Source organism: Suricata suricatta, chromosome 7, assembly GCF_006229205.1.
Source record: "Suricata suricatta isolate VVHF042 chromosome 7, meerkat_22Aug2017_6uvM2_HiC, whole genome shotgun sequence".
Lineage (NCBI taxonomy): Eukaryota > Metazoa > Chordata > Mammalia > Carnivora > Herpestidae > Suricata > Suricata suricatta.
In genome coordinates, this window is record NC_043706.1 from 143,651,743 (window position 1) to 143,662,969 (window position 11,227).

At 58.4% G+C, this 11,227-nt stretch overlaps 1 long non-coding RNA gene across 1 annotated transcript in view; it reads right to left on the reverse strand.

Moving 5' to 3' along the window:
* The window catches only part of LOC115296153, a 21,833-nt gene extending 11,071 nt beyond the window's left edge, over nt 1–10,762 (reverse strand). The window contains exon 1 of the long non-coding RNA XR_003910757.1: nt 10,691–10,762. This is a non-coding gene — a long non-coding RNA (uncharacterized LOC115296153). The remainder of the gene's footprint in view (nt 1–10,690) is intronic.
* Between the last annotated feature and the right edge of the window lie 465 nt (nt 10,763–11,227).

An 11,227-nucleotide genomic window follows, 5' to 3' on the forward strand; every position in this document is an offset into this window, starting at 1 on the left:
AGAGAGAGAGAGAGAGACAGTGTGAGCAAGAGAGGGTCAGGGAAAGACGAAGATACAGAATCTGAAGACAGGCTCCAGGCTCTGAGCTGTCAGCACAGAGCCCCACGTGGGGCTTGAACCCATGAACCATGAGATCATGACCTAGAACGAAGTCAGATGCTTAACCGACTGAGCCCCCAGGCGCCCCATACATGTTATTATCTTGATGGTGGGAGAGAAGGGTGCCTGGGCGGTTCAGTAGGTTAACCATCCGATTCTTCATCTTGGCTCAGAAAGTGATCTCACAGTTTGTGAGTTCAAGCCCCACATCGGGCTCTGTGCTGATGGCGTGGACCCTGCTTTGGATTCTGTCTCTCTCTCTCTCTCCGCCCCACCCCCACTTTGTATGCACTTGCTCTCTCTCATGTGCATGCTCTCTCTCTCTCTTTCTCAAAACAAATAAATAATAACTTAAAAATAAACAAATAGTGGGAGGGAAGAACCAGCGAAATTGAAGCTTGCAGATCCAGCCACGTTCCCCACAGCCAGCAAGTGAACTGCGCTGTATCAGACACGGTCAAGCAAGAAACATTCAGACGATTCCGACCAGCCACTGTCTTTGCTCCACAAATTCCGTAGGGAGCCTCCATGTGCATGTCTTAATCCCAACGCTGCTTTTGTCCCAAGAGCTCGGGCTGGCTCCTGTCGCTGGGTCCTCCAGCTCCAAAACCCTTCATTCGGTTCTGACCGTCACTGGTGACACTTTTACGCGCTCAGGGCAGAGGTGATTCTACATGATAAAGACAGTGCGAAAACCTGGCATGGCTGCCAATGAGTCGCTAAAAAGAGTGTTTTTGCTCAAGACTGAAACGAACAGACTGTGAAACTCGGGCAGCGTCAAGGCTGAGCAGGACCCCACGGACCCTGGGCCGTCTTGCGGAGTGAAGGTGCGATTTGAAAATAAGACCCCGAGGCCTAATTACAGCCAGTGGTGTTTGCACTGCAGCCTTGATTCGGATGGTTAGTCTCCCTCCACAATATCCTCGCAGCCTACTTACTGTTGTTTCTGCTTATTTAGAAATAAGTGACCACAAAGATTACCTCAAATATTTCATACAATGAGAAAATGTTTATTTTATGTGAATTTTTCCATAATTGAAACTTTTTACGGTAGCATTTTCAACTTGGTTGTGGTGTTTTTAAACACGAAACACAAAGTATTATGTGATGCACCACTTTTTAATGTTTATTTATTTTGAGAGAGAGAGAGAAGGAGGCACAGAAAGAGGGAGACACAGAGAATCCCACGCAGGCCCTGCACCATCTGTGCAGAGCCCAGCAGGGGGCTTGATCCCACAAACCCTGAGATCATGGCCTGAGCTGAATTCAGGAGGCAGACACTGACCCGGCTGAGCCCCCAGGTTCCCCCGTGCACCGCTACCCTTCACTACGGTTCATACTTAGGTTACACACAGGCATAGAAAGTAGGAGTCTTTGACACATTTTACAAAATGAACAAAGGAAAATAGAAAAACAATTCTTCCAAATAATCCAGGCACCTGCAGTTAATCATAATCAGCATAGTTGCTTCAGGGTCTCAGATACGGAACCTCCAACCCACTCGTTAGGTTCCCCTTAGAAACCACACATTCAAACCGAGGGGGAACCTCCAGTGATGAGGATTCACATGGGGGAAGTGTCTTGGTTGGAGCGCAGGGACTGGAAGGTGCTCATCTGGCCACAGAAGGGCCGTGTGCGGGGGCCTGGGCGGAAGGGAGGCCGAGGAGCGGGGGAAGGACCGCAGACAGCCAGGATTTCGGGTCCCCGCGGGGCCCCCAGGAGCCCACACACCCCTTCTTCCTCTGCAACAGGACCACCCGTGACAGTATTGTAGTGGAGCACGCGGCCGCCTGGGAAGAAGACCACTGTCCCAGCCTCCCTTGCGCCTGAGGACGGTGGCGTGGATTGTAAAGCGGTGGGACACATCCTCGGGGGCTCTGGGGACGCACCACCCTCCCCGCCGTCTCCCTGTCTCCCACTGGCTCACGGCAGTGCTGGCTCCAGCTGGTGCGATCCTCCAGACCGAGAGAGGGACGCGACTCCCGAGGCCGGCTGAGCGTGGGTGAGAGGAGCTGGAGCCGGCCGGGGCTCACCGCCGACATGGTGGCCCGGGGCTGCTTGCCTGTGGGTGGGTGTGTGCGTGCGTGCGTGTGCGTGCACCCCGGCGGTGGCCACACCCAACCCCAGCCCGTGACCGAGCCCCGGAGCGCACCCGAGTCGTGCCCAGGCTCTCGGTGAAAACGGGCCCAGGACTCTGCGCAGGCACCCCTCTCCGTGCTCCTGAGCACCGAGATTTCCAGGGCAGAGCGCCGTGGCAAATGGGCTGAGATATATGTGTGCATGTGAACACACATGTGAACGCACCATACACACACGAACACAAAAACATGTGTGTGAGCACGTCTGTATAAAGCAGGTGCACACACGCACATGAACACGCATACATACACACAAACACGCATCCATGTGAACACGCACACGTCTGTGTATGGGTGTTGCTCTTTACACCAAGTCATCATGAACCTAAGCAGGAAGGTGACAAACGCCTGGTCGCTCCAAGGGACCAGATTTCACGACTAACAAATTCTCACTAAGAGTCGGGAGCAAACGGCGGGAACGTGAGACTCCCCAGGCTTAACGGACGAAGTGCGTACAGAGAAGGAGAAGGCAGACGCTTAAAGTGCCCATGAGCCTCGGTGCGCAGCCTAGACTCAGGAAGCCTGCTGCCCGCAGGACCACCCCGCGCTGCCTGCAAAGAGACACACTTACACTCCCGGTTCCGAGCGCTGAGGAGGTTCGTCGGCACGGAGGGGCCAGGGCCAACGGGAGGGGCGGCTCTGAGGCCAGCATTCGCCGTCACGGGGAGCAGCTGGCTCCAGCGCCGGCCCAGCGAGATCGCCCTTCTCGGTCACCTGCGAGGACGCGCCTTTCACGGAATTACCCAGAGTCAACCGAGGCAGGACGACCCAGGAAATCTGTCCGACTGTCCCGATTTGCCCCGCATTTCCCGGGCCGCCCACAGCTGCAGCCCTCTCGCCCCAAACCGGGCCCAGGACGCGCTCACATCCTCGATGCGGCCGGAAATTTACATAAACCCCGGAGGCTCCGCCGGCACTGTTGTCAGAGCCGAGAGAGGTTTCGTTTTAACCGATGTACTTCGTGCGAGGAGAGAGTGCGGGACACCTGGAGAGGAGATGCCCCGAGATAGTGATGCCCTGAGGGAGGGGCGGGGAGCAGCTCTGTCCTCACCATCGGTCACCGTCCGTCACCTCCCGGCAGAACTGCACCCCTGCCACCGGCAGACGCAGGAGCCGGGCGGGGGTCACAGCGCGGCCATGTCTGCGGGATCGGTGGACACGCAGGCGAGGATGCTGGGTATTTATCATGACGCGTACCTGCCTTCACACCCGTCACGGGAAACGTCTATCTCACACACACACACATGCAGGCACACACGCACGTAAAGGTGCACACACACACACACAGGACACACACACATGCACACACACAGACACAGGCACACACAGGGCACACACACACAGGGCACACATACGACACACATACATAGGACACACACACAGACACAGGCACACAGAGGGCACACACACAGGCACACACAGACACACACACACATAGGACACAGACACAGGCACACAGAGGGCAGACACACAGGCACACACAGGTGCACACACAGGACACACACATGCACACAGAGACGCACACAGATATACACAGAGCACACACAGGCACACACACACAGACACAGACAGACACACACACAGACACACACACAGACACACACAGGCACTCACACACAGGCACATACACAGGGAACACACACAGACACACAGGCACAACACACAGATACACACACAGAGACACACATAGGCACACACACACACAGGCACAACACACAGACACACACACACAGGACACACACAGACACACATAGGTGCGCACAGGCACACACAGATGCACACAGGGCACAGGCACAGACACACAGGCACAACACACAGATACACACAGACACACATAGGCACACACACACACAGGCACAACACACAGACACACACACACACAGGACACACACATGCACACACAGGCACACACACAGACACACAGGCACGCACAGGCACACACACAGACGCACACACAGATGCACACACAGACACACACCAGGCACACATACAGGCGCACACCAGGCACGCACACAGGCGCACACGGGCGTGCACCTGAGAACCAGCCGCTCCACACTGGCCGGCACGCCCGGCTGCCCCCTCCTCCCACACACTCTTCCCTGGACCCAAAAATAAATGTCTGGCCTCAGAGCAGGGAGGAATCCTATCCGAGGTTTGAGGACCTCGGGTGAAGGAGCCGCCATCTGGCCGTGGAGACCTACCAGAGACAGACACCCACCTGTTCGCTTTTTCCCACACGTGCGTGGGCCCGGGCCTCGCCGGCTGCCGGCTGCGATGCTTCGCTCACATTTCAGAGAGGAGCGTGTTTCCGCGGTCGAGGGTGTGGGTCTGTCCACACTGGCTGAGCCTGTCCGTCTAGTCAGGTCTCGAACCTCCCACGTCCAGGCAGATGCCTTCTTTCCAAAGACCTCCCTCGGGAAGCGGCTCGCGAATGCCACTCAGGTTTGCGAAACCTGAGACTCGCTGGAGACCCCCTCTGGGCAGCTCGTGAGACCCCCCAAGGAACCCGGTCTTGCTTCGGGATTTCCCCTAAAACTACACTGCCCAGCGTCATCATTCACTTTACCCAAAATGTCCCAACACCCTCTGCCCATTTTGTGGAAGGAAGGCCCAGGTAGGGAGTCAGTGGGGCAGCGCGGAGGGGCGGCGGGCAGCCTCTGGGACACGGGCCTGGCCACACGGACCGAGTCAGACACGTGCTGGGAGAGATTGCTGAGGAACTTGCAAACGTTTCTGAGCTGAGTCCTGATCGTGGTTTGGGGACCTGCGGACGCCACGAGAGGCTCTGATCCTCACACGGCGCCTCAGGCCCCTCGGCCCCTCCCACTGCACCCTGCAGGGGCAGGTTGCTGCACCCCTTCCCCACTCCCCCCAGGTCCTGCTCATTCAGCCTGGAGGTCTGGCCACATTTATCAGAAATATCCCAGTGTCGCAGGGGTGAAGGCTGAGCTTCTGCGAGCTGCTTGTGAGCCCTGATCGGAGAGCCGCCCTCTGCCCTTCACCTCTCCCTGCCCTCCGTCTCCCCCGGCACAGCCCAGTGTGGCCGGGGGCCGCCCCGTGCCTGCATGCCCGCCTTACCGGGGTCTGGCAGGAAAAGTGCCGGCTTCCTGATTTAACAAAGGGCTTTTTCTAAAACGACAGCTAGAAGACTCCATATCCCTACCGCGTCCCCAAAGGGTGAGGCGGCAGAGCCCCAGCCGCAGGCCGGGCAGGCGGCAGCGACCACAGCTCACGGGGCTCCCGCCCGTGCCCACGTCCTTCCTTCTGTCATAGCCCGCACCAGTAGGGCCACGGTGAGCGCCTGGGCCGCAGGTGGGCCACCAGGCTCCCCAGGTCCTCAGCCTCCTCGAAGCCATACTGTTCCTTCCAGGAGCCTGCTCAGCGACTCAGACCTCCCGGGTCCCACATCTCCTACCCCCGTGGTCTTCCTGAGGCCCCGCCCACATCATGGCTTCCGCGCTGTCTGCGGCTTATGTGGCCCCAAACCACGCCTGCGGTCCACACCGCACAGCCTCCGAGCCGCCTCCTGGAGCATCTGAGAAGCTGAATCCCTGACCCCACCCGGTGGGCGTGCTCCCCCTGCAGCCCCCCAGACCCCATCATGCTCTGCTCTTAAATCATCACAGTCAGGGAGAGAGCAGAGCCAGAGAGTGGAGGACCTGGGCTGATATCAAAATATCATCACCAAAATATCAGGTCATGATCTCAAGGTTCATGGGTTTGAGCCCTGTATCAGACTCTGTGCTGACAGCTCAGAGCCTGGAGCCTGCTTCAGATTCTGTGTCTCCCTCTCTCTCTGCCCCTCCCCGGCTCATGCTCTCTCTCCCTCTCTCTCTCTCTCTCTCTGTCTCAAAAAAAAAAACATTACAAAACATTTGTTTTTAAATCGCCCCTTGCCCTGTCCACACACCAATATTCTGCAGCCTGAACCGAGGACATTTTCCAAGACAGATGAGCCAAAACAAAGGGACACATGCCATCTGACTTACACTTAGGAAGGACCCAGAGGAGTCGGAGCTGGAGTGGGGGGCAGGGTAAGGGGACGGGGACGGGGAGTCAGTGCACTCAGGTGACAGAGGCCACCTGGGAGGAAGGAGAGGCTCTGCCGCGGGACAGCACACAGCCGTGTGAGCGGACGCGGCGGCCCAGCTGCGCCCGTGAGAACCGCCATCGCCGTGCGCTCGGTGCCGTGCGCACCCCCGCAGCAGTCACCACATGCACCCACACTGGGCTGTCCCTGGGCCCACACCTCCCGTCCCGCCCACGTCTGCCCTCCGGGCCGGCTCCCACTGCTTCACCCCCAGTCCGCCAGCCCCCGGGGTGCCCTCCATCTCCAGGTCCCAGGCTGCCTCTCCTAAGTGGGCGCCTTCCTCTACTGTCCTGGACTAGAGTCCCGGGTCCCGGGTCCTGGGTCCCATTGGGACCTCGTGCGCACGCTGCCGTTTCCACGGCATCCTTGCTCCGCCGTTTACTTACGTGCATTGTGGCCGCGGCATGAGAGCTACAGAAACTGCAGATGCCATTGTCTCTCCACCCCCTGTCCACTCCCAGACCTCCTGCTGTGCCTGGGGGTGTGGGTGTGGGGTGAGGGTGGGGCTCGAGGGCCCTGCTCAAGGACCTGATCAACTGCCAACATCTGCTCTGTGGCTGCAAAGGGCCCTCGTGGGTGGCGGTGTAGCAGAAGGAGACTCAGACTGTATCCGCTTGTTTATTCTGGAAGCAACTGTTTATCTCCTGCTCCAGGCTGAATTGTTACTTTGCTTCAGCAGATTTTGTCTCAGACCAGCGTTCGCCCTGGGTCCGGAGCGGCCACCCTCAGTAGCTCTGGAGGTTTCCACTCCCGGGGACGGTTTCCATCACTGACCGTTGAGGCCGACCCGGCTGGACGGCTTCGGGGCGGAAGCAGCAGACAGCAGGGAGCTCAGCCCCCAGGACGGGGCCTCTGCGGTCACAGTTTTCCCCAAAATTCTGCATTTCTGCTTATGACTTCCTGCACGGCCTTCCCCGCCCTTGCCTCCCCTCCCCTCCCCTTGGGAACAACCTAACGTAGGCGCTTCGTCCTCTGTCCTCCAACTGGCCTGCTCCTGCGCTCACCCTGCTGACCCGTGGGGCCGCCCGCATGGCACTAAGGACGACGTGGGCCTGGAGGAAGGCTGGGTCCTGGCCTCAGGGTTCGCAGGAGACGGGGAGACCCAGGAGCGGCGCTAGGTCAAGGGCCCCCAGGGAAACGCAGGCTCCAGTCCGTCGGGAAAAGCTGACAGCCTGACCCGGGAACGCACGTGTCGAGTTGAATTTCCAAACACAAGCGGACGGCTGTCTGGCTGACCGGAGGACAGTGTGGACAAACATCGCCGCCGTCCCCAGGCTCAGCCCCCTCCCGCGTCCCCTCGGGCTGGCATGGAAGAGACTGAAGCCGGGTCAGACAAGAAGTCGCTCTCTTGGGCACAAAAACGGCACGCTTTCCAGAAAACGTTTTCAAGGGACTGTGTTGTCATGACAACTGTGAAGGAGGCAGAGGGAGGCGGCAGCCAGGCCGTGGGCCCTGCAGAGCCGGCGGCTCCCGGCTTGTTGCCCGTGTGGCGGGGTCCCCGGGGCCCTGGGGCCAGCGGGAAGGGGGAGCACAGAGACCGGAACACGTGTGCTTTCTCCTGTCCCCCCACGGTGCGCTGGGCTGGAGCTCCCGCGTCCACAGAGAGGGGGCCGGCGGGACGGCGGGGCAGAGACTCCGCGTCACCGAGCACAGGACCGACGGTACAATAAACCGGGAGCCCGGGAGCCTCCACGCGCCACGGCAGGAGCCAGGGCCCCGCTCACTGCTGTGAAGGCATCGCGCGGCGTCCAGAGAGCTGTCTGGGTCCCCGCCATGTCGTGTCCCGCCCCGGCCAGCAGGGCGGAAAATCCTTGCGGGTTCTTGATCCTGAGGGAGGGAGAGAAAGGGCAGGAGGGAGACGCACAGAGAGTAGAGACAGCACACGGTTTCTGATCAAGCCTCTCCCCTTTATTCAGCAAACACCGTATCTTATAAAGCTTTTTAGGCGGGAGAACAAGGCAGCTGACCTAGGTCGGTTGCTAGGAAACAGGGTTAAGGGATTTTGGCTAGGGTAAAGAAGGAAATAAACTAAAGTTTTTAGCACAGCACTGAAGGGCCGATACCAACCTGCCTGCAGGCAGTTGATCTTTGATCTTCTGGCTTCTCCTCTGACGGGGAGTGGCGCTCCCCTGCCTATTTTTGCAACTCCCCTCAGGGAGTGACATATCCAGCTAGCAAATGGCCAAGCAGCTGAATCTTTGCCGCTCCCCACAACCCCGGACTAAGACACGTGAGCACCAGGGGCTGACCCATGAGGGCCGCCCGGCTGGGATCCGAGGCCGTCTCCCTCAAGGTCGACGGCCAATGTGTCCGGCCCTCTCTCCCGTGAACTCGGCCATCTCTCCCGTGGACACGGCCCTCTCTCCCGTGGACACGGCCCTCTCTCCCGTGGACACGGCCCCCTCCCATGGACATGGCCCTCTCTCCTGTGGATGCGGCCATCTCTTCCATGGACATGGCAGGAGGAGACACAGTGACCACAGCCCCAGGTGCAGAAGGCTAACCTCGACCCTCTCCCCAGGGATGGAGTGAAAAGAACTGGCCATACATGCCTTAGGTGCTTAAGATCCGCAGGTTTCGGGCCTGGGCCTAGGACCCTGAACACCCAGACACGCTCCACGGGGCTGTGACCGTGGCCGTGACCGTGCACGACTCATTCCCGTGCCCCAGGCCCAGCACCAGGCCCCCCGCCGCCACGACCTTCTAGTCATACTGTTAAGAGGCACAGACAGGAGCCTACTCCAGAGGCCACACACCTTGGGGAGCCCGGCCCTCACACCCCCTAAGACAGAAGAGCCCCCAGAGCCGCAGCCTCGCCTCACTGGCTCCCCCGGGGGCGCTCCGGGCAGCGTGCCGCTGGCAATGGGCTTCCCCCGATGAAACACGGCTCCCTGCTCGGGGCCCCCAATCCAGCGAGACGTCCCACAAGAGCAGGTGGCCTGGAGCCATGACCTTTCACCCCGGCCCTGGCTCAGCTGTGGCCTGAAATGTGACCCCAACTCTGAGGAGGTCAGGAAGGACCCCCAGGAGGCCTGAGGGTGAGCTCTTCTCATCCCAGAGGAAACCGAGTCCGCAGCAGACACAGGGGGCGCCATCTGCAGGCTGGACGCTGGGGGCCCCACCCTCGGGGCCCCTACACCTGCTCTCATGCACCCGGCTCAGCCAGAGCACTGCACCACACAAGTCTGGGTCTCCACGTCAGGGGCACAGACGGGCAACACCCCAAGACAGTGCCCTTGTGCGGGAGCCTCCCCTCCAATCCAGGCTGGAAGCGCTCATGCTAGCGGCCTTGGGCGAGGCTGGGGGCTCTGAACCGCGCCCTCCTGGTCAAAGCGTTGTCTAAAAGTGTGAGAACCTTCCAAGCTTTCCACAGAGGCCTGGAAGGATTAGAAACATGAGTTTGATCCAACAAGAGAGTCAAGCAGAGGTTCTAGTAAACATTTAAGGAGCCCTAGGAATGCATCAGACATTCTATACAGAAACTGCATGCAACCAAGGGACACGTGTCCGGTGGTCCCGGGGAGCCCGTCAGCACACTCCATGTCTGAAGTCAAGGACAACCGCCCAGGGCCACGTGGAGGTGGCTGCAAAGGACAGTTTCCCCAGCAGAGGCCGAGCAGCACTTACAGTCCCAAGCTGATCAGCCCAGTGACCCACCGCTCCTCAGAGCCAAATAACAAGACCCACGCTGCTGCTCAGAGCGGGAGAAAATCCAGATGTGGGGGTTCTGGCAGTCGTGGGCCTGCTCAGACACCCCAGGTCACGTCAGAATAGCCTCCCAGAGACAGGGCCAGCGGGCAAGAGCCGTAGAGGCTTTCCATCTCCATTCCACCATGAAGCCTAACACAGAGTTCTCCATTCAGGGTGGAGACGTGACGTGCTAGTCAAACTTCAGGCACTGTAATCTATCTGCTATCACCACCACCACCACCATCATCACCATCATCACCACCATCACTGTCAGCACCGTCATCATCATCACCACCGTCATCACCGTCACCACCATCCTCCTCCTCCTCCTCACCATCGTCACTACTGTCACCATCATTATTATCATCATCATCGTCACCATCATCACCATCATCACCATCATCACCACTGTCAGCATCATTATCACCATCACCATCGCCACCATCACCATCATCACTACTGTCACCATCATCACCATCATCATCATCACCACCATCATCACCATCATCATCACCACCACCATCCTCCTCCTCCTCACCATCATCACTACTGTCACCATCATTATTATCATCATCATCATCACCACTGTCACCATCACCATCATCATGACCAACCATCATCATACCATCCCTGAAGAAGGGAGTGCAAGACTTCCCAGTGCCCTCTCACTCACCATATCTCGTATTTCCTTCTTTGCCGTGTGGTCTTCTTACATAAACGGGGTTCTCACACTGCATCTCTACTTCAGGAAGAAGAAAAGGAAGAATGAGGAGGAGGAGGAGCAGGAGGAGGACCCTTAGCAGATACAATGATGTAGTGACCTCACTTCTGAGAGGCTCCAAGCGCTCAGTAACTAAAGGGAAGCCCATTCAACAGTTGATATTCAACATTGACTATTTTTCTGACACTTCCCTGTCTCTGGGGGGTTAGTGTCCAATGTAACCCAGAGAAGCTAATGTACAATGGTCAGTAAGGGAGTAGCCCATGATTGGAAGTTGACCATGACGTTCAGATCAGCGTCTGTTCATGCAGCTCTCGGGGGGGGGGGCCGTGGCATCACGTGTGCTCCGGGATCACAGACCCCACCCCAAGGGTCGAGTTGCAATACAGGGGATGTTCCATCCAGCCCCCTACAGGTCGGAGAAGAAAATTAACCAGGAAAATGAATGAATCTGCCCTGTCTCAGATTTTCAGGGAGAAGAAAAGGAAA